At 39.7% G+C, this 26,940-nt stretch overlaps 1 long non-coding RNA gene across 3 annotated transcripts in view; it reads left to right on the top strand.

The window, feature by feature from the left end:
• Nucleotides 1-23,415, top strand: part of LOC129057724 (uncharacterized) — a 48,676-nt gene extending 25,261 nt beyond the window's left edge. For all 3 annotated transcript variants that reach the window (XR_008522459.2, XR_010136315.1, XR_010136314.1), the window contains one exon: nucleotides 23,279-23,415. This is a non-coding gene — a long non-coding RNA (uncharacterized LOC129057724). The remainder of the gene's footprint in view (nucleotides 1-23,278) is intronic.
• Nucleotides 23,416-26,940: the final 3,525 nt, after the last annotated feature.

Below are 26,940 nucleotides of genomic sequence, written 5' to 3'. Positions count from 1 at the left end.
TCTTCATATAAAAGTCAAAAAACAACAACAATAACTTGCGTAGTACTAATGAAATAAAATCCCAGTAGCGGATTCTCTGTCTCTGCCTATGATCTTTCACTCAAAATATTTAGAGGCCATGTACCCATATTTTTATGGGTTATCTAATTTGCATGTCACCTAAAGTAATTTTAAAATTTCTAACCTAGTAAATTGAAAGATTAATGGTATTGAAAAATATCAGAATATGCCACCCTAACTATGACACTTTGGCATATTGATTTTGAGCTGAAGGCAGTTGAGATACAGCAAACACAAGAACTCTCTGCCCTCCCTTTTACTGCCTAAAAGCAGGGCATAAATGTCCCCCATCTCTTGTACCAGGTTGAGGGGAGCAGCCCTTATCATGGAAGATGAGACAGCTGGGACTGAGATGCGTCTGCATAAACAAATCTTACTAAAATAACCCCTGTCTTCCACTAGTCTCCCCCATATATTTCCTAGTCACTTTTCCACATTTATTGGCCCTGGAAGCCCAAACCTCTTTTCCTTTGACTCATCGTTTCTCCGTAATTATTGCCCTTGGCTAAAATGGTATATAAACCTTGAGTCTTAACTCCTTCTTTGGGTTTTCACTTCTTTTCTGTGAAGCCCCTGTGCGTATAAAAATATTAACATCAATAAAATTTGTATACCTTTTCTCCTGTTAACTTGTATTTTGTTAGTTTAATTTACAGATCTCAGTTACTAAACCTAAGGAGGTAGAGGAAAAGTTTTTTTTTCTCCCCTACACTATATTCCCTTTTTTTCACTGTTACCAAGTAAAACTTCATTCATTTCTCACCCCCTTTTTAACAACAAAATTGACCTCTACAACCTTCTTTTTGCTTACATTTCTAGTGAGTACAAATATTTCTATTTAAGGAAAGAGGCTCAGGATGAAAAGAAAGAGAGATCTTCTCTGTTTTGCAGCTTTTGGGTGAGAGTGCTTTCTGTATCATTGAAAGCATTTGAATAATCTAATTTGATAAAGCACTAGAAACATTCATTAGACTCCTAATCTTGCTTTTCTGTGGAATAAAAGAGATTCCTGTGAATATTTATAACTGTTTCTAACTTGTTTCTTGCTTATGTTAATCTGCCCTTGAAAGCAAAATTTAAACAAAGAGAACTTGTAAAATTGCAGAGACTTTAGAAAATGGTGCTATATCCCATGAAAATAACCTTCAAAGAGAAACATGTAATTCTGATTAGTTTTCTTACTTGTTTTTTTTTGTTCTGATAATAATGTTGAAATTTACATCTGTATATTCCTAAAAAGAAAAAATATATTTATGAGTTGTTTTTCTTAAATCAGTTAACCTTTTCCCCTTCTGGTGTGAATGGAGGGGGGAGTTGTATGACTGCTAGACTTCATCATTTAAAAATGATTAACAATCTCATTTAAATAAACAGTTGTGAGATATACTTTTATTAGCTCAAATGACTTAAATGATTTTCTTTGTGTATTTGATATGACCTGTTTCACCAGCTTCGGGGAAAAATCACTTCATATTTTCATCTCCACACACCGTACTTGGCAAGAACTTAAATATCTCCCACTTTGATTTTCTTCTGCTCTTCGCAGTTGCCCAAGAATCTTTGGACTGAAGCTTGAGTGCTTCCACACATCAGGCAGAGTGCAAGGTGGGAAGTCCAATCAGCCCAATAGTTGATGGTTGCTTTGGATGCTGTCACTCAGTTACGCTACTGAATATCTTGGACAGCTGGATGAACTCTTGTCCATTATTTCACTGATACCCTTCCTGGCACAGATCCTGGCAAAAGCTGCTACTGATGACCTGGAGTTGGGCTCCAAGGTTACATTTACATGCTTAACCCCTTCGCCTGACACTGTGTGGCTGCAGATCTACAGGGGCTCCAGACTCAGCTCCACTCTGTACCAGGGTCAACCTCCACACTTTGCCTTTCAGTTGAGCCCATGCTACCAGCTGAAACTCCCTGTTTCCTTGCAGTTGTCCCACTTTGAGGCTCATGACATCTTTTTAAACTAGTGGACTACTGTCTAAGCCACCCAGGTCCACCTGGGTCAAATGAGGCTTCAGTATCCACACCTCTCCCCACCGCTTTGGGTCTTGGGATCCTTAAGCAAAGTGGTCAATTTCTCCTTTCGAGTAGTGTGTTCAAAGGGGTCTTAGGTGGAGGTTCCTTTATCAAGCCCACAGGATTCTGTTACATCTTCTCCCAGGACAATGGCTGTATGTTTGCCTTATACCTGCATCACTAAAGGAGCTGCCATTCAAGAGATAGCTTACATAACAAGACAATCTATTCCTAGGTAAATTGTGCCTCAACTTTGGCACCAGAGGCAGCTATCATAATTTTGAATTTTTTAAATTTTTTAAATCAGAGACTCTAAACACCTATTGAAGGCCATATATTACCAATAATAAGGCCAATAGAAGGAAGGGTTTGAGGCCTGGCCATACGAAAGAAGTTACGGGTTTTTAGATCTGTTTGTGTTCATATTGTTGAGTAGAAAGCTCTGCATGTACCAAAACAAATTAGGCCTCTGTCTGAGAACTATAGAAGAGGAAAAAACTTTTCCTTTACTCACTCAGGGTTAGTAACTGGGGGCTTGTGAATGAAACTGACAAAAGACAGATTACCAAGAGAAAAAAACCAAGTTTATTTATTCTTGCAAAGTACATACACATGAGAGTGTTCAGTGCTGAATAACTCAAAGGGGTGGTTAGAATTTGGGGCTTATATACCATTTTAATAGATAAAGGGGAGGAATAGAAAGGCACTATGGGAAAACAAATAACTTTTTAGAAGCATACATGAGCTCTATGGAGAATAGATAGCAGATCTGAATCTTGTGTCAATCGTCTGTTTAGATGTGGTGTCAAACTCACTCCTAGTCTCTGAGATTAGAGTTGCTTCTGGAGAGAAGATTTATGACAATTAGTTCTTTTGGGAGGCTCTACTTTTGGGCAGATAAAGGATTTCCAGAGCTAAAATACCTTCATCTCAAAATAATTTTTATGACACAATGGCATATTTTGAAGTGTCATATTTTGGTCCCCTTCACAAAGGACCAAATTATTTGAACATTATAAAATACAACAAATTCTAAAAATATACAGAAAATAGTTTATCTCCTGTTTCTTTTGACATATAATTCACTTTAAAATTCAATGTAAAAAATATAAATACCCCCAATCTCCCTAGATAGCTAACCACAAGTAATTTTAACCCTACATATATGCTCATTCCAATTAGATCATGGACAAATGAGCTTTGCGATCTTGGAATTCCCTTTACTTTGAAGCCTCAGCCAATAGCAGGAATAAATTCTTATGTCAATGTACCTTGACTGGTGTCTCTCACTGGTCAGTTCCATGGTGCCTCCTAGCATGGGATGGGAGAGAGGACTGGTAGCCCATGTGGTACATTGGTATAAGATGGGAAAATGCAATTAACTCACATGAAGAAAGCTTGGCTTCATGCTTAAAATTTTTCTGATCTTTAGATTTTAGTGTTTACTTGCTAAAATCTTAACAATTTTCTTTCCTGCTTGACATGTTTGTAGCTGCATGATGGCTCATCAGATAGGTTTATCCTTTTTTTTTTTTTTTTTTTCTTTTTTTGAGATGGAGTCTCACTCTGTTGCCCAGGCTGGAGTGCAGTGGTGTGATCTTGGCTTGCTGCAACCCCTGCCTCCTGGGTTCAAGTGATTCTCCCACCTCAGCCTCCTGAGTAACTGGAACTACAGGCCTGTGCCACCACGCCCAACTAATTTTTGTATTTTTGGTAGAGATGGGGTTTCACCATGTTGGCCAGGTTGGTCTCGTACACCTGACCTCAGATGATCTGCCCACCTCAGCCTCCCAAGGTGCTGGCATTACAGGCGGGAGCCACCATGCCCAGCCCAGATTGGTTTATTCTAATATCTACTGAAGACTGGATTACGTTATTGTTATTTTTAACTAAAAAGATAAAATTTAGAGAAAGTATCATTTTGAAGTAAATTGTGTGCCTATGAATCTAGAGAAGACAAAAGATTAGTTGACTAAGCCCTAATGAAGTAGAAAATATCTGTATTTTGTTTAAATAACTATGAGTTCATAGCCTATGGGGACACTTAGTTTTTAAATTCTATACTGCAGCAGATACTCAACAATGGCCTTGGAATAGTGTCTTTGTTACATGGCCAGTGAAGTTTCCCTGCTGGTGGCAGATGGCAATTTATTTTTAAATTGGCCTAGACAGAAATACTTTTTTTTCTACCTTGGCTATGGTGCTGATTTCAGGAAGACAAGCCTCCACAGAATGTTAATACTGGCAGGTTAGATTTTTCATGTAACCTTAATTGGAAGAACTGGGAATAATGACTGAAAATTCACCTATAAATACCTCCCACAGAGGAAAAATCTACACAGAGTTGTTGCTAACGATGTCAAGGTCTCCGGCTTCTTCTACGGCTGATGACTGTTATAAATTCAGACTTCTCCCTCGTGTCTTATCTTGGTAGATATGCTTTGAAGACCCATTCTTCCTCTGCTACAACAAGGCCTCTAAACATTCCTGCAAAACTGCTCTTTTATATTAATGTTTCCTCGATGACTCCCGTGAGCCAATGACAGCATCTGCTCCCACAGTTTGCCAGGGCGTTAAAGCGAGAGCTCCTCTCAGCTGTGTATGATGTATGATGGACAGTTCTTATCAACTGCATTTTATCAGGTTCTTTCTTCTCTGCTCCTAAGGAGAAGTGTTTTCCGTGTTGTGGCATTGACATAAAGAGGCTCTCACCAGCTCTTTTCATAAATTCATAAGAAAATTAGTTTATAGTTATGAAATAATACATTACGTTTTCCTTGTCCAGATTTGCTTCTGTCAAAAGAGGAAGATTTGCTATTTGCTTAGTAAGGGTGGGTTGAGTCAGTGTCTCTGTGTGTGTGTTTATTCATTTTATAAGAAGATAAGAAGACATTTATCTGTTATGTAGTTTATGTCATAGAAAAATTTGTAGATATAATAATTCTATTTTAGAATTATTTCTAAGTGGAAATAATTCCAGATCCAAGCTGTGCCTTGAAACTATCATTTCATTTTATGAGAATTTTATTTCTGAAATGACATTCATAATCTAATATTAAATGACTTCTTGCAAAGTTATTTCATAGCACTGAAAAAAGGAATCATGGAAATAAATGATGTAAATATATTCATTTCCGAAATCTATCACTGTTTGATCCAAAGGCCATTGTATGGGTATTGCTGTGGAGTCTTGTATAATGAAAGAATCTTAGAATGTTTATCTTAGAAATTATTTTAGGTTAGTGTTTCTCTATTGATATGCTTTGGCTCTCTGTCCCCACCCAAATCTCATGTTGAATTGTAATCCCCAGTGTTGAAAGAGGTGCCTGGGAGGTGATTGAATCGGGGGGTGGTGTCTAATGCTTAAGCACCATCCCTCTAGTGCTGTCCTGTGTTAGAGTACTCATGAGACCTGGTTATTTGAAAGTGTGTAGCACCTTCCCCTTCACTCTGTTTTCCTCTCGCTCCTCCCATATTAGACATACCAGCTTCCCCTTTTTTGCCTTCTGCCATGATTGTAAGTTTCTTAAGGCCTCCCCAGAAGCAGAAGCCTGTACAGCCCACAGAATGGTGAACCAATTAAACCTTTTTTTTTAAAATAAATTACCCAGTTTCAGGAACTTTATAGCAGTGCTAGAACAGACTAATAACCTATGTTTTCCACAAAACAATGATTCAGAGAACTGCCAATTGGTTCAAAGGAAAAAAATGAAGAGGAGAAAACCTGGCCCAATAGATTTATGATGCAGGTTAAACACACATAAAGTTTTATTTATTATAAAATTTCACATATCCATATAGCATTTAAAATGCTAATATAGATTGCGGTGTCCAAGAGGCAATGTTTTGCTTCCCAAGATGATTGGACCACAAATTCATTTTTCCCCCCAATATATAATTTTGTGGGGCTCACTTTTCATCATTCTTGGGCAAGTGCTGATCAAGCACAACTCCTTAGTGATTCAGTGGAAGAAAATGGAACCCATAAGAGGTCATTGACATGTCCAAGATCACTCAGATGCAGACTCAAAGCTGGAACCAGAACTCCCCATGTCTGTGTTTTTTCCGTAATTCCATACTAGCTCTACTTGCTTAAGTTTCACTACATGTATACTACTGTTAGAGTGGTTTCTGTGTAATTTCCTTTTATGATATGCTTTTAAAAATTAGATTATTGTATTCATATGTTATAATAGTAATCTGAATTTGTGCACATTTTCTTTTTGCATTTTTTTTTGTGGTAAAAATGATATGGGAGGGGGCGGGAAGTGCTGGAAGGAGACAGGCGGGTCGCTGGCTAGAGTTTAGGATTGTTTTTTCTATTTCTGTGGAGAATGTCATTGGCATTTTGATAGGGATTATATTGAATCTGTAGATTGCTTTGGGTGGTATGGACATTTTAACAATATTGATTCTTCCAATCCATGAACATAGAATATCTTTCATTTTTTTGTGTCCTCTTCAATTTCTTTCATCAATGTTTTATGAATTTCATTGTAGAAGTCTTTCATTTCTTTGCTTGCTTCCTAGGTATTAATTTTATTTGTGGTTATTATAAATAAGATCGCTTTTTTGATTCTTTTTCAGATCGTTCACTGTTGGCATATAGAAATGATATGGATTTTTAAATGTTGATTTTGTATCTTGTAACTTTACTGAATTTATTATCAGTTCTGAGTGTTTTTGTGGAGTCCTTAGGTTTTTCCAAACATAAGATTATGTTCTTTGTAAACAAGGATCATTTGACTTCTTCCTTTCCAGTTTGGATGCCCTTTCTTTCTTTCTCTTGTCTGATTGCTCTAGCTAGGACTTCTGGTACTTTGTTGAATAACAGTGGTGAAAGTGGGCATTCTCAGCCTGTTGTACAGCCATCCTCTGGGAGTATTTTTTGTCACACCTTTGGATCCGTGTTTCATGGATACTAAGTCTCTCTGTTTCTCTGTTTTCTCAAACCTTTATAAATGACCTTTTACATGTTTATGTTTTTTTCTTTCTGAAAGCTTTCATACCCTCATCTGTAACCTTGGTGTTCTGGAATTTCATAATTATATGACTGGGTTGTGGGTCTTTTCTCATTCCCTGTTCTGCTTTTGGTAGTCTTTTCCAGTCTCTGGCTTTATGTACCTAAGTGTAACAATGTCCTCTCACCTGTTTTTTTTTTTTTTTTTTTTTTTGTGTGTGTGTGTGTGTCTTTTGTTTGTTTGTTTTTTAAATTGTGGTAAAATGCATGTAATATAAAATTTACTGCCTCAACCATTTTTAAGTGTACAGTTCAGTGGCATTAAGTACATTAATATTGTTGTGCTGCCATCACTACTATGCATCCCCAGAACTCTTTTCATTTTGCGAAACTGAAACTCTGACCATTAAACAATAACTCTGTATTCCCCCTTCCCCTAACCATTGGCAATCACTATTTAACATTCTGTCTCCTTGATTTAGGCCACTCTAGGTACCTCATTAGAGTAGTTAGGGTTTTCTAGAGAAACAGAACCAATAGGATGTGTGTGTGTGTGTGTGTGTGTGTGCATGTGTGTGTACACATACATTATACACACACACATACACATATAGAGACAGAGATTGATTGAGAGAGAGAGAGCTTCATTTATTTTCAGGTATGGCAAGGCCAGCAGGTTGGAGACCCAGGGAAGAACTGATGTCAACATATACAATTAATCATCTTCATCCTGTAATCCCTGTGACTCAGGAGGCTGAGGCAGAAGGATTGCTTGAGGCCAGGAGTTTGAGACCTGGGCAATAACAGTGAGACCCGTCTGTACAAAAACAAAAGGTAAACAAAATACTTAACCGTCATACTCACGTAAGTGGAATTATACACTATTTCTCCTTTTGCGTCTGGCTTGTTTCACTTAGCATAGTGTCATTATGTTATGTCTTCTTTCTTCTCCTTCTGCTCCTCCTCCTCCTCCCCCACCACCTCCTCCTCCTCCTTCTTCTTCCCTCTTCCCCTCCTTCACCTTCTCCTTCTCTTTAACTTAGCCTGCATTTCTTATGTTGAACAAGCACTGCTTTGGAGTTTATGAGGCAATTTAATCATGTTTACTATTCCCCTTTTATTATTCTGTGGCACTAGTTCTTTTAATTTTTATTTTTAAATAAAGACAGGGTCTCATTATGTTGACCAGGCCTATCTGGAACTCCTGGCCTCAAACAATCCTCCCACTTCGGCCTTACAAAGTGATGGAATTACAGACATGAGCCACTGTACCCAGTCAGCAGCTAGTCTTTCCTTTGCCCTTGTATAAAATTTAATGCCATTCCCCTAGCTTTTCTCATCATTTTCAGATAACCAAAGATGCTTTCCAGTTCCATGTCATAGTCAAATGTTTCGTCTTGGTTTTAAGTGAAATCATCTTCATTTCTCCAGCTTATGCTGCTGCAGATGGAAAGTCTGAAGTCACGAAAAAGTATATTCTCCTTCTTTTCTTCTTGTTACCTGGAACTTTATTTTATGTTATCTCCCACATTATTCTAATTGCATTTTCTGATCTCTGTCCCCTCCAGGGCAGGAATCCTTTGAAGGGATAAAAGAAGTAATCAGAGACCTGTCCATGGTGACAATAGGGTCAAAGTGTGTGGTTTCTTGTAGGTAGTATTTTCTTATATGATTTTATGAGAAAACAGGCATTATGTTTTTTTAAATTAAGTAGTCTATATATATTTTAATCTCATTAATAGATATGAAATGTTAGTATTTAACAAATCATGATACATCAATTCAATTATGTTGAAGCATCAGCTCTTCTGAGAACCCTTCCATAATATCTCCACAACCCCATCACTCTCTAACAAGGTTAACCTCATCCCCATCCTCCACCACAGCTGGTGACTGCTTCTATTTGACTCATAATAGGCTGCATTGGAATCATCTGTTTGCTTGTCTGTTTCTCTTCCACTCAATAAGCTCCTGAGGGGCCTCATTATCTCTCCAATGCCTGGATTATAGTGTTGTTAAATAAATTTCCGTCGAATTGAACAGACACAGTTCAGAGGCCAAAAGATCAAAGATTCAGCAAAAGAAGGCCCCGAAGTGATTGCTGATTCCAGAAGAGAGGCTGCTTGTCTGTTTGGGAAGAAAAACCTCCCAACTCTTGCTTATGATCTCTGGTCCTATCTCTTTTTCTCCTGCTTCAGTGAGTAGGGGGTTTGGCAATTTAAAACATTTTTATTTTTATTGTTTTGAATCGGGCAGCCTCCAGAATCACAGCAGATTCAAAGAGATTCCCTCGGGGTGGCAATTTTACCTACTCTTAGCTCAGGGCTGCCTCTGCTCAGCAGACATTAGACAACACTGCTGAGAATATTTTCCTCCTAATAAGGAAATTCCAACCACAATTATCATGCTCAGATACCTAAAGAGCTGCTGGAATCTGACCTCTGAATACCTGGGGAATTACTATACTGTGAAAAAAAGCAGTCTGCAGAAAGAAAGGACAATGAGGTAGGCTTGTTTGTAAATATGTGGTTCACTTTTCTGAGAGGCATCTTTAAGCTATAAAAGTGTACGGAATGTTTTATGGATTTTGTCTTCCTTCATAGCTCTATAAAATTTCAGTTCTATTGGTGTGAGCCCTCTGTGTGAAGTAAATGATAGATAAGCAGATGATCATTTTATTTCATGGTTGAGACAAGATGCGCTGGGCTTTATTGCACCTAATCTCCCAGTGAAAGAGTTTTAAAGTGCATAGTAGTTAATTCTCTTTGGCAGACATGAGCTATAAACGTGTTTTCATCTGCTTTCTGTTCTTATTAAATTAGAAATTTTCAGTGATTATAGGTTTTTACTTCTCTTGTGGGGAATTTGGAAATAATTTTAAAAATTGATCTTTCCGATTATTTAGAAGCCTGGAGTGGCTTGGAATAAAGTATTAACTAGTTTCAGCATATTATTATTATTGGTGTAAATGGCGTTTTGGTTCAGAATCCCAAGATGAGTCATCCTTACCATAGCCAAAACACTGATTCCTGATCACCCCAACCAGAAAAGAGTTCTTCTGTCTTGGTGCTACTCAGTCACTTCTTGTCAGCACTTCATAAACCAAGTTCCTTTTATTCGGGCACCTTGTGTAATAACATGGCCTATTCCCAGACCCTTCATTCCTTTTATCCCTACAGATGGGACTGCCTAACTAGTATAGGACAGAAAATTGATCTTTTTCATACCATGTCTGATAAATAGTTTTTGGCTTTGTGGCGCATTGAACCTATATAAGATGATAAGGTGACACGTAGACTCAATATTAAACAGATCTTTCACCATCTACAGTTGGTTAGCGACTCCTCCCTAGGTTCAGGAGCAGGAACACAGAGGATATGCATTTGTGGACCCTAACTGCACTCTGTCTTCATAGATCCTGATGTAAGAATCATGTAGTTTGCTATCAGGCGGTTTATGGAATGGTGTTCATAGCTAGGGTCCTGTGTTAGTCCATTTGTGCTTCTAGAACGAAATGCCTGAGACTGGGTAATTTACAAAGAACAGAAATTTATTTTCTCACAGTCCTGGAGGCTGATCAAGGAACTACCAGGTTTGGTGTCTGGTGAGGGCTCATTCCTCATAGATGACCCTGCCTAGGTGTCCTTACATGGTGAAAGAATGGAAGACAGCAAATCCACTTCCTCAAGTTTTTTAAAATAAGGGCCCTAATATGATCCATGAGGGCTCTGCTGTCATGCCTTAATCACCCCCTAGAGGCCCCACCTCTTTTCTTTTTTCTTTCTTTTTTTTTGTTTTTTAGACGGAGTCTTGCTCTGTCACCCAGGCTGGAGTGCAGTGACACCATATCGGCTCACTGCAACCTCCGCCTCCCAAGTTCAAGTGATTCTCCTGCCTCAGCCCCCCGAGTAGCTGGAATTACAGGCATCCACACAACCCCTGGCTAATTTTTGTATTTTTAGTGGAGACGGGGTTTTGTCATGTTGGCCAGGCTGGTCTTGAATTCCTGACCTCAAGTGATCCGCCCACCTCATCCTCCCAAAGTGTTGGGATTACAGGCGTGAGCCACCATGCCTGGCCAGCCCCACCTCTTTTGTCAATGAAGTTTCAACATGAATTTTTGGAGACACATTCAGACCATAGTGGGTCCCAATAGAGGGAGAGAATTTGTGATTACAGTCAAAGCCCAAATTATTAGGTTACATAGGTGTTGTGGGGAGGGCAGTTGGAGATCACTCTTGAAGTCATGAATTTTAGGGCAGGTATGATTCCGTAAGAGCACCATGAATCCAAAGGTTGCCCAGTAGGAGGAGAAAGTCGATTAGGAAAGGGCCTTGATTCTACTAGTAGGCAGCCTCATGTCTCCCTTTTCAATTTCTCTAAGCTATTTCCAATTTCCCAGTCAAAAATATTCAGTGAAAGTAAGAGAACATACAGGTATGCCAGGAAAGCTTACATCAAAAAAGCTTTCAAGGAAAAGAGGCTCACACATAATGGGATGTCTTATGGCAAGGCCTTCCACTTTATCCCAAGCCACTCCATGAAGTGGTCAGTCCAGTGTCCACAGGTTATTGAAAGATCTGGCCCCTGTCTTGCAGACCTGTGCGCCTAAAGGAGAGAAAGAGAGGGAGAATGTGGAAATTTGGCTACTAGATGGGTAAAAGGAGGTGCTTTGGAAAAACAGGAGGGTTGGTTTAAAGCTATTATCTGAACTTGTGAGTTTTTTAATTTTTCATTTTGATCTCTTAGGGAAACTGGCCATTTGTTGAAAATCTGTCTGACAGAAATCCAAAGAAGGTTTGACCCATCTCTTCTAGTTTCATACAACTGTGCTTGCAGACAGACAAACCTAGTTGATTCTACTTGCTAGCTCAATAATCTCATCTTTTATCATTTGATAACTCAGCAAATAGCTTATAGTTTTTCACTCTCTCCTTAGCCTTTATGCTTCTGTTCATGTTGTCTCCTTGTCTAGAATGCCCCTTTCTCTGCCCTGCCTGCTCTTCAAGCCACTCCTTCCTATGTTCACTTAATCTGGCATGTCTCTACTAGCATGTTAAAATTTAGCTCAAGGATTGCCTTATCTAGGACCTCTTCCTTGTTTCACACCATGGCAGACCTCAGCTGCCTCCCCATACCCTCTCTTCTTTCCACTTAACAATACTCTGATATTTTTAGCGGTGCCATGCATCAGAGATGGCAGGGGCCTCTTCCTGGACCTAGGGGTTGAATCTTGACTGATTTAAGCCAATTGTAATAATTCTGTTTCCCTTGCCAGTGACTGTGTTAGAAATAATCATGTGATGTAATTCTAATTACTAACACAAGGGAAATCTGCTGGGAGGTTCTGGGAAAGTGTTTCTTACCTTAAAAAGGAAGCTTAGCTTTCTGCCTGTGGACGCCACCGAGGAAGCATCATTAAAATCTCTCTTCCCACTGCCGTCATGTCAAAGTCAGAGTCTCCAACAGAGCCCGAACAGCTACAGAAGCTCTTCATTGGAGAGCTGAGCTTTGAAACAACTGATGAGAGCCTGAGGAGCCATTTTGAGAAAGGGGAATGCTCATGGACTGTGTGGTCATGAGAGATCCAAACACCAAGTGCTCCAGGGGCTTTGGGTTTGTCACATATGCCACTGTGGAGGAGGTGGATGCAGCCATAAATGCAAGGCCACACAAGATGGATGGAAGAGTTGTGGAACCAAAGAGCTGTCTCAAGAGAAGATTCTCAAAGACCAGGTGCCCACTTAACTGTGAAAAAGATATATGCTGGTGGCATTAAAGAAGACACTGAAGAAATCACCTAAGAAATTATTTTGAGTAGTATGGAAAAATTGAAGTGATTGAAATCATGACGGACCGAGGCAGTGGCAAGAAAAGGGGCTTTGCCTTTGCAACCTTTGACAACCATGAGTCTGTAGATAAGATTGGCATTCAAAAATACCATACTATGAATGGCCACAGCTGTAAAGTTAGGAAAGCCCTGTCAAAGCAAGAGATGGCTAGTGCTTCATCCAGCCAAAGAGGTCAAAGTGGTTTTGGAAACTTTTGTGGTGGTTGTGGAGGTGGTTTTGGTGGGAATGACAAATTTGGTCATGTAGGAAACTTCCGTGGTTGTGGTGGCTTTAGTGGCAGCCGTGGTGGTGTTGGATATGGCAGCAGTGGGGATGGCTATAATGAATTTGGTAATGATGGAAGCAATTTTGGAGGTGGTAAAACCTACAGTGATTTGGCAATTATAACAATCAGTCTTCAAATTTTGGACCCATGAAGGGAGGAAACTTTGCAAGCAGAAGCTCTGGCCCCTATGGTGGTGGAGGCCAATAACGTGCCAAACCACGAAACCAAGGTGGATATGGCCATTCTAGTAGCAGTAGTAGCTATGGCAGTGTCAGAAAATTTTAATTACTGCTGGGAAACAAAGCTTAGCAGGAGAGGAGAGCTAGAGAAGTGACAGGGAAGCTACGGGTTACAACAGATTGTGAACTCAGCCAAATGCAGTGGTGGCAGGACCTAGCTGCTACAAAGAAGACATGTTTTAGACAAATACTCATGTGTATGGGCAAAAAACTTGAGGACTGTATTTGTGACTAATTGTATAACAGGTTATTTTAGTTTCTATTCTGTGGAAAGTGTAAAGCATTCCAACAAAGGGTTTTAATGTAGATTTTTTTTTAATTTGCATCCATGCTGTTGATTGCTAAATGTAACAGTCTGATCATGGCACTGATTAAATGCGTCTTTTTTTCTTTTTGAGGGAGGCTAAGAAAAATATCTCTTTTCTAGTTTGTGGATGTTATTGGTGAGGAAGTGACATGCAGAGCTATGGCAGCCCTCTTGTGATCATGAGGGGACACGCCTAAGAGAAAGGCCAAAGGGCTGAAATGGAAGAACAGAAAGATGGAAATAATTGGAACTTTGAAACTAACATTGAGTTACTGACTTAATCGCCCTGGAAATGTCATTCCTCAAGACTACTTGATATGTAAGACAATAAATCAATTGAATAATTGAATCAATAATTCAATTATTGTTGAAGCCAGCTACAATTAGGTTTTCTATTATTTGCAGCTGAAATCATCCTTACTGGTACCAACCCAACCCATATCTTTCATCTATGTTTCTTTTAGAACTCTGTGAATTTTTCTTCTTTTTTTTTTTTTTTTTTTTTTGATACAGGATCTTGCTCTGTCACTCAGTGAAATGGGTCATGTGTAACATATGTTTTATCATGCCATTTTAATGATCTGTGTGTCATCAATGTCTAGTACATACCAGTTACATAAGTACAGGTACATTAATGGATCTGATAAAACCTTATTTGTAGATTGGGGATATAAAACTTATAGACTCATTATAATGACCAAATGGTGATTCACAGCTTGGACATTAGAGTAAATCACCTTAGATTCTCATCCAGGCTCTGCTTCTTTTTATCTGTAATTTCTTTTTTTTCTGAGATGGAGTCTCACTTTGTCTCCCAGGCCTGGAGTGCAGTGGTATGATCTCAGTTCACTGCAATCTCTGCCTCCCAGGTTCAAGTGATTCTCCTGCCTCAGCCTCCCAAGTAGCTGGGATTACAGACGCCTGCCACTGCACTCAGCTAATTTTTGTATTTTTAGTAGAGACTCAGTTTCACCACGTTGGCCAGGGTGGTCTTGAACTCCTGACCTCAGGTGATCCTCCCATCTCGGCCTCCCAAAGTGCTGGGATTACAGGTGTGAACCATCTCACCTGGCCTATTATCTGTAATTTCAAACATTATTTAATGTTACTTAGCTTTAGTTTCTTCATCTGCAAAAGGAGGAAAAAAGTTGTCTATCTCTCCATGGTGCTGTGGGGATTAAATGAGAAAATCTAAGCCCATTTTTGAGTACAGTGCTTGGTACGTAATCACTGAAAGAGTGGCAGCCATTTCTTAAGAGATATTAATTCCTGAACAAATAGTGCAGTACCCTTTAACCATGCACGCCCATTCCCTGCTACAGTGAGTGCTGGCTGCTTAGTGCTCACTGCTACCCCCTTTCTCCAGAACATGGGCTTGGCAGAGCATTGCTTTGGTCCACTTAGCCCCTACTTCCTCCTGCAGACAGCACACAGACGACGACTGACCAACGCTTCATGCAAAAGACTGGGTCCTGGCCTCCAGGCAGAATGGGATTTGTGCTTCAGAGCACAATCTCAGCTCACTGCAATCTCCACCTCCTGGGTTCAAGTGATTCTCATCCCTCAGCCTCCAGAGTAGCTGGGATGACAGGTGCCCATCACAACACCCGGCTAATTTTTGTATTTTTAGTACAGATGGGGTTTCACCATGTTCGTCAGGCTGGTCTAGAACTCCTGACCTCAAGTGATCCGCCCACCTTGGCCTCCCAAAGTGCTGGGATTACAGGCATGAGCCACTGTGTCCGGCTGCAACAACCTGTGTCTTTTTAAGAATTTTTTCATAATCGCGGTGCTTGGGAAGCTGAAGCAGGAGGGTTGCTTGAGGCCAGGAGTTTGAGACCAGCCTGGGTGGCATAGTGAGACCCTGTCTCTACAAAAAATGTATATATAAAAAAGAAAATTTTATTTCTTCTGTGTTATCTAATTTGTTGGCATACTGTTGTTTATGGTAGTCACCTGTAACTCTTACGATTTCCATAAGGTGATCGTTATGTTCCCTCTTTTATTATTGATTTTAAAATTTTGAGTGTTTCCTCTCTCTTAATTTTTGGTCAGTGCATCTAAAATTTCATTTTCTTTATCTTTTCAAAGAACCAATTTTTGGCTTTTTTGATTTTCTCTGTTGTTTTCTTTTCTTTTTTTTTTTTTTTTTTTTGCCCTCACCTTTAGTATTTTCTTTCTTCTGTTTGCTCCCAATTTAATTTGTTCTTCTTCTTCCAAGTGTTTTTTAAATTTTATTTATTTATTTATTTTTGAGATGGAGTCTCACTGTGTTGCCCAGGCTGGAGTGCCGTGGTGCAATCTCAGCTCACTGCCAGGTTCAAGCTGTTCTCCTGCCTCAGCCTCCCAAGTAGCTGGGACTATAGGCATGTGCCACTACACCCAGCTAATTTTTGTATTTTTAGTACAGACGGGGTTTCACCATATTGACCAGGCTCGTTTCAAACTCCTGACCTTAGGTGATCCACTTGTCTTGGCCTCCCAAAGTGCTGGGATTACAGGCGAGAGCCACCATGCCCGACCTTCTTCCAGTGTCTTAAGCTGCAAGTTCGGGTTATTATTCTTCTCTGTTAATATGGATGTCTACAGCTTAAAATTTCCCTTTGAGTATTGTGTTGGGGCTCAAAAACTGATGCCCCAAAATGTGGTGCTTTGACATACTGAACTGAAGAAGAAGTCTTATGTTCTCTCTGACCTCCCCCTACCACCTACTCTCACAAAGCCTTGAGGAAGTTCTTCTCCGAAGCTCCTTTATCTGCCCCAAGTCCTGACCAACGACAACAAAAACAATGGTTTTGGCTGGGTGTGGTGGCTCACACCTGTAATCCCAACACTTTGGGAGGCTAAAGTGAGAGGATTGTTAGAGCCCAGGAGTTCAAGACCAGCCCAAGCAACATAGTGAGACCCTGTCTCTACAAAAAAAGTTTTAAAATTAGGCAAGTGTGGTGGTGCACACCTGTGGTCTCACCTACTTGGGAGGCTGAGGAGGGAGGATCACTTGAGTTCAGAGGGCCAAGGCTGCAGTTAGCCGTGTTCATGCAACTGCAATGTAGCCTGGGTGACAGAGTGAGACCCCATATCAAACACACAAACAAACAAACAAACAAACGAAAAACTAGTTTTTTCTTCTCCCTGTAAGACCAAGCATGAAGCAAGATCTGAACAGACCCTTTCACAAGATAATGTCTTTCTCCCAGGGTCATTCAAATCCGAAGAGAATTATGTACCAGTTAATCTCTGTTCCTCTTTGTTGCCCCTCAACAGAATTCTTTTTCTCCTCTCTCGCATAATCTGTTTTGCCAGGATCCAAGCCCCATTCTTTCTGTAACCTCAAAATGGTATATAAGCTTCTGAACCCCGTTAGTGGATGGGTGATCACTCCGTGGTTCTTTCTGTAAACATGTTAATACATTTGTATGCGTTTTCTCTAATTAATCTGCCTTTTGCGAGTTGACTTTTCAGCAAAACTTCAGAGGGTGAAAGGAAAGTTTTTCCCTTGGCTCCTACAATTGATTTAGCTGCATTGCATTAGTTTTGGTGCATTGTGTCTTTTTATTCATTCATTTTATTATCTAATTTTGCTTGTGGTTTCTTCTTCGTCTCACTGATTATTTACTAGTATGTTGTGTAATTTTCACATATTTATAAATTTGCCATTTTTTTTTTCTGTTACTAACTTCTAATTTCATTCCATTGTGATCTGATAACATATATGATTCTAGTCCTATTCAATTTATTGGAATGTGTTTTATAGCCTAACATATGGTCTCCTCTGGAGAATGTTCTGTGTTTCAGGAGAATGTGTATTCTGCTGTTTTGGGGTGAAGTGTTGAATAGATGTCTCTCAGGTCTAGTTGGTTTACAGTGTTGTTCAAATCTTCTGTTTTCTTGTTCATCTTCTGCATAATTGTTCTATGTAGTGCTGAAGGTGCAGTATTTGTCTCCAGTTGTCTCCAATTGTCTCCACTTGTTTTTGCTCAAAATACACTCTGTTTCTCTACCCTTTCAGCCAACACTTTGGGTACCAGATGGGTGAATTTTTTTTCTGCACCAAGTAATTCTCCAACTCTCTGAACATCAGTTGAGTGTCTTACAATTTAATTTAATTCTGACTCTATATACTTGGAGTTAGCATCAGATTCCACAACTTGAGGGCTTACTAGCTATGAATTAAGGGCTCCCATGACCCACTTCTGTGTTTGATAGAATGGCTTAGGGAAATGCTTTACATTTACTGAACTCAGAGAAATGCTTTGCTTACATTGACTGGTTTATTATAAAGGATACAACTCAGGACCAATCAGATGGAAGAGATGCAAGGTGTAGGAGAGAGGAACAGAGTTTCCATGTTCTCTGGAACCCCCAGCACCCCCAGCACCTGGAGTTCTCTGGAACTCCAGGCCACCCCCAGCACCTCCCTGTGAAACTCATCCAATCTCCTTGTTCAAAAGTTGTTTTTTGTTGTTGTTGTTGTTGTTTTTGAGACAGAGTCTCGCTCTGTTGCCCAGGCTGGAGTGCAGTGGAGAAATCTTGGCTCACTGCAACCTCTGTCTCCTGGGCTCAAGCGATCCTCTCACCTCAGCCTCCTGAGTAGCTGGGACTACAGGCATGCACTGCCATGCCTGGCTGATTTGTTTGTATTTTTAGTAGAGACAGGGTTTCACCATGTTGGCTAGGCTGGTCTGGAACTCCTGGCCTCAAGTGATCTGCCCACCTCAGCCTTCCAAAATGCTGGGATTACAGGTGTGAGCCACCACACCCGGCCGTGTTCAAGAGTTTTTACATGCCCTTTCCATGATATATCCTTTTTATCTTTTTATTTTCAACCCATTTGTATCTTTCATTCAAAAGTTTGCATCTGTAGACAGCATACGATAGGATCTTATTTTTTTAATCCAGTGTGATAATTTCTGTTTTTTAGTTGGATTGTTTCATCATTTACATTTAATGTTATTATTGATACAGTTAAATTAATGTCTGTCGTTTAACTTTTTGTTTTCTATATGTCTCATGTCTCTTTTGTTCTTCTACCCTTTGTTTCTTTCATTTGTACTAAGTGAATATTTTCTAGTGGAAAAACTTAATTCCTTTAATGATTTTTTTCACTACATTTATTTTCTCAGTGGTTGCTCTAGGGCTTACCATGCACATCATAACTTAATGGTATCTACAGTTGACCTTGAATGATGTGGGGTTTGGGGAACCACCCCCACAATGCAGTTGAAAATCCATGTATAACTTTTGACTCCCCCCAGATTCAACTAAGAGCTTACTGCTGAACTGAAGCTTTATGGATAACATAAACAGTCAATTAACGTATATTTTCTATGTTACATTTATTATATACTGTATTCTTAAAGTAAGCTAGGTGAAAGAAAATTATATTAAGAAAATCATAGGGAAGAGAAGATATATTTGCTATTCATTGAGTGGATCATCATAAAGGTCTTCATTCTTGTTGTCTTCAGGTTGGAAGTGGAGGAAGCAGAGGTGTAGGAAAATCCACATATAAGTTGACCTGTGCGGTTCAAAACTGTGTTGTTCAAGGGTCAATTGTACTTTAGATTTACACTAACTTAAGTCCAGTGAGATATTGAAACATTACTCCTATATATTTCTAGTCATTCTTATTTGTGGTATTATTGTTATACATATTCTAGTTATATGTTACAAGACCAAGAATACATTGTTATAATTATTACTTTGTATAATTTTATGCATTTTAAAGAAGCTGCTAGAATAAAGGAGAGCAACAATATATTTATAAATGGTGTTATATTATCTTTCTTACTTACCATTTCTGGTCTCTTTCTTTGTTCCTGTTGATTCAAGTTACCATCTGGTATTATTTCCTTTTTTCCAATACAGCTTCTCTTCCATCCCCTCCTTTGTTCTGTTATTTTAAGACACTTTACATTGGCATATGTTGTAGGCCTGATTATGCAAAAAGATACATACTGTTTTGTACATTTGTTTTTCCAATGAGTTAAGAGATGAAAGGAGAAAAAATGCATTTTTGCTATCTTCTATAATTACATAATTACCTTTACTGGTGCTCTTTATTTCTGTGCATTCTAATTATTGTCTGAGATCACTTGCTTTCAGCCTGAAGAGCTTCCTTTAGTGTTTCTTGTAAAGTTAGTCTACTAGCAACAAGTTATTTCAGTTTTTGTTTTCTTCGGAATGTCTTTCTTTTGCCTTTATTTATTTATTTTTTGTTTTATTTATTTATTTATTTTTTGAGATGGAGTTTCGCCCTTGTTACCCAGGCTGGAGTGCAATGGCATGCAATCTTGGCTCACTGCAAGCTCCACCTCCCGGGTTCAAGCGATTCTCCTGCCTCAGCCTCCCAAGTAGCTGGGAATACAGGCATGTGCCACCACACCTGGCTAATTTTTTTGTATTTTTAGTAGAGATAGGGTTTCTCCATGTTGGTCAGGCTGGTCTCGAACTCCTGACCTCAGGTGATCCGCCTGCCTCAGCCTCCCAAAGTGCTGGGATTACAGGCGTGAGCCACCATGCCTGGCCTCTTTTGCCTTTATTTTTAAAAGATGGTTTTGTGGAATATATGATCCTTATTAAAAGTTTTACTCTTTCAGCAATTTAAATGAATCACGTGATTGCTTCTGGCCTCCATTGTTTCTGATGACAAGTCAGCTGTTAATCTTATTAGGGTTCCCTTGTACTTTATAACAGGGATCCTCAACCCCTGGGTAGCCAACCAGTACCCATCCATGGCCCGTTAAGAATCAGGCTGCACAGCAGGAAGTGAGTGACAGGTGAGTAAGCATGACCACCTGAGCTTCACCTCCTGTCAGATCAGTGGTGGCATTAGATTCTTATTGGAGCACCAGCCCTATTGTGCACCACACATGTGAGGGATCTAGGTTACCACTCCTTATGAGAATCTAATGCCTGATGATTGGAGGTGGAACAGTTTTATCCCAAAACCACCCCTGCCACTCCCACCCCCAACCCCCACTCCCAGTCTGTGGAAAAACTGTCTTCCATGAAACTGGTCTCTGGTGCTGAAAACGTTGGAGAGCACTGCTTTATAAGTAGTTTTTTCTTTCTGCTTTCAAGATGTACCCTTTATCTCTGGCAGTCAACATTTTACTATGAAGTACATCTCTTTGCATTTATTCTTTGCATTTATTGTTGGAGGTTTTGAACTTTTTGGATATGTAGATTTATGTTTTTTATCAATTTTGAGAAGTTTTCAGCCATTATTTCTTCACATATTTTTTCTGCTCCTTTTTCTTTCTGTTCTCCTCTGGCACTCTCATTATGTGTATTTGTTGCTCTTAATAATGTCCTGTATTTCTCTGAGGCTCTGTTCATTTTTCACCATGATTTAATCTCTCTCTTTTTTTTGACTGCAACATCTCTATTAATCTATCTACACAGTCACTGTTTCTTCTGCTAGTTTGGATCTATCGTGGAGCTTTGCTGGTGAATTTTTTATTTCAGTTATTGCATTCTTCAACTCCAAATGTTCCATTTGGTCCTTTAAAAATAATTTATATCTCTTTATTGATATTTTTTATTTCATGAGACAGTGCCATCATACCTTCCATTACTGGTTGAAGCATAGTTTTCTTTAGTTCTTTGAACATATTTATAATGGCTTATATGAAGTCCTTATCTATTATATCTGAATTCTGTCACAGGCATTTTTTTGTTGCCTGCCTTTTTTTTTCCTGTGTATGAGTTACATGTGAAGTTTATTAGAATAAAAATGGAATGAATCCCTTGTGTTAAAAAAACAAAACAAACAATCTGACAAATAGAGCTGAGGAACGCCATGAAGGGACGGTTCTCCTGCATAAATGCTTGATAAAAACTATTACAAAAGACTCTGCAAAAACCACAACCTTATATAGAGGTCATGATAATCTTAAACACAAAGTAATAATTCTTCAAGGACACCTACCCAGCAACTACCTGTCCAACCCCAGACTGGTGCCACCCTTATGCAGGGGAACTCCCATTTGTAAAACCGTCAGATCTTCTAAGACTTATTTAGTACCATGAGAACGGTATGGGGGAAACTGCCCCCATGATTCAGTTATCTCACCTGGCCCTCTCCTTGACACTTGGGTATTATTACAATTCAAGGTGAAATTTGGGTGGTGATACAGCCAAACCATATCAGTGAGGGTTATTAGGCCTCCAGTGTTTTTGGCCTGCTATACCAGACTGGGGTAGACCCTCCACTCTTTGTGTGGAAGCTGGGTGGAGGCAGGGAGCCCTCACTGTCTTGGCTATATTCACCTAGAATTTAGCCTCTGCCACAGGAAGCTCGAAGTTGGGGGATGAGCAATGCTAGCAACATGACTCTCCTGGCAAGATTTCACAGCTTCTGACTGGGAACTGGAGAGACGGGGAGCCCTGTGTTCTTAGCCTCACCTACCCAGATTGAAACTTTCCTTAAGTTGAGCTCAGGGGGTGAGGGAGGGAGTGGGTCATGGGTTAAATGCCATAGATTCTTGCTGTTCTTACCAATATTTAGTATATTTCTTCATTTGCTGTATGCCCTTCCTTAGGGAAATTTGAAGAGACATTAAATTGTTGCATGCTTATAATGTTTGGTTTTTAGGGGGAGTAGTCCTGACAAAATCCTCACCCCACTGGCATTCCAGAAGTCATCCTCTATTTTGACTTTTGCTGGAAACATTGAAGGGACTTCCTTAGAGTATTCTTGGTGCTATATATGCTGTGGAAGAGATACGTTAGAGGCAGTTTACTTTTATGGAGGAGACAGAGAACTCTGAATCTGAGTTGCTTTGCCTCCCTCCAGACTTAGAAGTCAGTGGGCATATGGTGTGGATGAGTTCCCATTCAGCTACACACTATATGAATGAATGTGGTGGAAACAAGATTTATTCATAAAGAATGAGTTCTCCCACCCTTTTACTAACTAAAGGTAATTTTATATTCATTTACACAGATTCTCTACTCTTTTTAGCGTCTAAGGAGAGTTCTGTTTCTACCAGCGTGATTCCAGGATTTTAAAATATCTGGGGCTGGGTGTGATGGCACACACCTGTAATCCCAGCACATTGGGAAGCTAAGGTGGGAGGATCACTTGAGCCCAGGAGTTTGAGACCAGCCTGAGCAACATAGTGAGACCCTGTGTCTAAAAAAAAAAGAATCTGGAATTTGAAAAACTAGTGGATAGGTATAAGACAAGAAAGATTAGAGGAAAGGGAAAATACTTAAGTTGGGAAACTAAGAGATGAGTGGGAGGAAGCGATGAAGATGTGTAGAGGGGGCGTACCTAGCTAGCTGCTGGAGAGAGACAGTTTTCTTGGTGGGGAGGTGTGAAAAAATTGGGAAGAATAAAAAAAGAAAAAGGATTTAAGAAATTTTGTTTTGAGTTATGAGTGGATTTTCTATCATGTACCTTGAGAAATGCAAGGAAAGTTTGTTATATTGTCTGAGTTTCTTTCAGCTGATGAGCCATATGTCTCTATGCAAATACACATAGAGACTGCTCTATGTATTGCTCTTGTTCTTATTATATCTTAAGAAATAAATTCTAAATATCCTCTCTTCCTGCTTCTTTTTTAGGTTTCTCCCAGAAGTACTGACTATAAAGGATGTTGATTGTTATATCAGACTCAGGAAAAACGGAAGAGATTCAAACTCTGTCTTAAGCATCTCATTGACCTGTAATTCTTTTTCTCATTAAAAAGATATAAAACCTGGCCAGGCACAGTGGCTCATGCCTGTAATCTCAGCAATTTAGGAGGCCGAGGTGGGAGGATTGCTTGAACCCAGGAGCTTGAGACCAGCCTGGGCAACATAGTGAGACCCCATCTCTACAAAAAATAACACAAATTAGCTGGATATGGTGGTGCATGCCTGTAGTTCCAATTACCTGGGAGGCTGAGGTAGGAGGATTGCTTGAGTCCAGGAGTTCAAGGCTGCAGTGAGCTATGATCACACCACTGCACTCCAGCCTGGGTAACAGAGTGAGACCCTGTCTCAAAAAAAAAAAAAAAAAAGATTATAAAATATTTTACTTTATTTTTTTTCTAGAAAACCATTTCTTCAACAGTTATATGTATTTTAGTTTTAATTTGATTGACACATTCAATGTAGGTGTAGTTTCTATAATCCCTAAATGCTCAGGAGTTGTGGCAGGAGGTCACAAGATTTGTGACTTCCCCAATTGTTCTTACAGATAACATCACTATTGTAGAACCTAAGATTGGTTTTTTTCTTTGTTTGTTTTTTTTTGAGATGGAGTTTCACTCTTGTTGCCCAGGGTGGAGTGCAATGGTGCGATCTTGGCTCACTGCAACCTCCGCCTCCCGGGTTCAAGTGATTCTCCTGCCTCAGCCTCCCAAGTAGCTGTAATTAGAGGCATGAACCACAACATCTGTCTAATTTTCTATTTTTAGTAGAGTTGGGGTTTTTCCCTGTTGGTTAGGCTGGTTTCTCCATGTTGGTTAGGCTCCCGACCTCAGGTGATCCACCTGCCTCAGCCTCCCAAAGTGCTGGAATTACAAGTATGAGCCACCTCGCCAGGCCTGATTGGTTTTTTTAAAGATGTTTTTCAGACGGACTCCACCCGGACTCAACTGTACTGTGGTCCCACCCAGAGGTGGACCCAGTGCATGAGGACCATTTTCCACACTCTTATTATTTCATCCCCAACCAATCAGAAACATCCATTCCCTAGCCCCCTGCTCATAAAATTGCCATAAAAATCCTAACCTTCAAGCCTTTGGGGAGACTAGTTTGAGTAATAACTCCATCTGCCACATGGGTGGACTTGAATTAATTAAACTACTGCAATGCCTTGGTCTCAGTGAGTTGATTTTGTCTGTGCAGTGGACAGGAAGAACCCATTGGGTGATTAAAACTTTACAAGTTATAGGGCAATGGAAAGGATGGAAGACTGATCTGAATTGGAGGTGGGAAAGCTGACAGATGGAATGTAATATGCTGCTTAGAAAACTTGAATGAGAAGGAAGGAAAAGCTAGACCATCAGCTCTCGTACTGGCAATCAAGCCCTAAGTTAATGTCTTCACTTTTTTATTTTCTGTACTCAATACATCTGGCCTGATACATACAAACTCAACAAATACAGTTTAAAAAAAGGAAAGATAAGGGTCCAGGGAGTTGAGAGTACAAACAATAGAGAAGTTTGGGCTCTGTGTGGTGACACACAGCTGTAATCCCAACATCTTGGGAAGCTGAGGTGGGAAGATTACTTGAGCCCAGGAGCTCAAGACCAGCCTGAGCAACATAGGGAGATCCTGTCTCTACAAAAATAAGAAATTAGCTGGGTGCAGTGCTTCGTGCCTATAGTCCTAGCTATTTGGGAGGCTGAGGTGGTAGGATTGCTTGAACCCAGAAGTTCAAGGCTGTAGTGAACTATGATTGCACCACTGCACTCCAGCTGGGTAGCAGAGCGAGACCTTGTCTCTATTTAAAAAAAAAAAAAAAGAGAGAGTGAGAGAAGTTTGATGTAGTCTGTTCTGCTTTCCCTTGTCTAAATTCCCTGGACTCAAATCCTTCCTTGATTCTACTATAGTTAAGATAACAATTGGCTAGCAAGCCTCTGGTTGTGGCTGGCCTTTTGTCTATGCCTGTAAGAGATGGTTTAAAAATCTTTCTGAGGTGCATATTGAGAGTACCATAAACGTATCCTTCCAATATGCAAATATATCATTCTGAAGCCCAAGAGAAATGCTAAATGAAACAATTACTTCCTGGTACCTTCTTCCCTTCCTGCTCACCACAGAATAATCTCTTCAGACTCATTAAATCCCTCAGTCACTTCAACCATTAGTTCCACTGCCTTTCCATACCTGAACAAATGGTTTCCTGTTTAAATCACGTTCAATTAGTTTTATCTTAAATGAGAGGTTTTCAGCTCTGACTACGTGTCAGAATCACTTGGGGAGATTAAAAAATACTGATGCCAGGGTCCTACCCAAAACTAATTAAATTAGAGCCTCTCAGCATAATGCATGGGCACTGGTATTATTTAAATTCCCTTGGAGATTCTAATGTGTGGTTAAAATTGAGGACCAATTTCCTAAACCCTTGCTTGGACATGGTTCTTAATTATGCCTCCAAATAATGACCCTATCCTTACCTAGGAGAAACTGGCCATTGACCTTCATCCCATCTTTTGGGAATGGAAATACAGCATCACATATTCTGAATTTGAGAACATTCCATTCCCACATACCACGGAATTGCCCCATTTTGTGCCCCCAATGCCAATTAAGTAGATTGAGCTGGCTACACACGGTCATGCCAGGCAGGAGCTCATTTTAGTGGGGAAGATGAACGTGTCTGTGCTATTAAGAACAGAAGCAACACCCTCTGAATGCAATTGATACTTTGATTTCAAGTTGGTAGACTGCTTAGAAGAAGCTGAGTTCCTAGGACAAAGTATTCCTGCCTGAATAAATCTATGGTAACCTCTTTGGCTCCAAGGAATCCTGCTGTCTTCTGCACATTGTTGTACTATTCCACCTCTATTCTAAGGTGATGCTGTGAAAACTTTAATTTTTGTTTTCAGAACAATCTTTGAAATGCAATTCCATGCAGAAGCTGGATACAGAGGTGGATAAAAGTATAGTTGCTCTAGCTGAAGCAGAGATGTGGGAGGTTTCCACTCCCAGCTCTTAGCTCTTCCTCAGCTACCTGGAGGTGCTTCTGCTGAGTTCTCCAGTTTCCAGGAACACAGGTTGAAAATCACCACTTTAGGATGACAGCAGCAATATCAAAAGCCAACAGGCAAACGATAACACGAGAACAGAATTTTGAGTTGTTTTGCTCCATAGAATGAAAAAGACACTCTTATTGAGTAGTCAAGGATACAGAAGTCAACACTCTCAGGAAGAATTCGAAGAAATGTGGAGGAAGCATTAAAGGAAAGGAAACAAGAGCAAGAAAAATGGAGAGTAACCAGGATAATGAGATTAAAAAAATTACACTGTGGGAGATATGGTTGAAAGAAATGACAATATTTAGCCTAGAGAGAAGGAATGTGATAACTTTCTTCAATTATTTTTAGGACTGTCACATGTAAGTAGGAGTGAAGTAGTTCTGTGTGGTTGCAGGAAATAGAACATGCACCATTGAGTGGGTGGCAGTTTTAGGGAAAAAGCTGTCGGCTCAAAATCTAAGTAAGTTTCTAATATTATAATGGGCCACCTAAAGAGGTAGTAAATTCCCTGTCCTTGGAGATATTGAGTCATTGACT

Source organism: Pongo abelii, chromosome 12 (genome assembly GCF_028885655.2).
Source record: "Pongo abelii isolate AG06213 chromosome 12, NHGRI_mPonAbe1-v2.0_pri, whole genome shotgun sequence".
Taxonomy (NCBI): domain Eukaryota; kingdom Metazoa; phylum Chordata; class Mammalia; order Primates; family Hominidae; genus Pongo; species Pongo abelii.
Note: the sequence above shows the minus strand (reverse complement) of the source record. Positions and strands in the feature narration are given on the sequence as shown.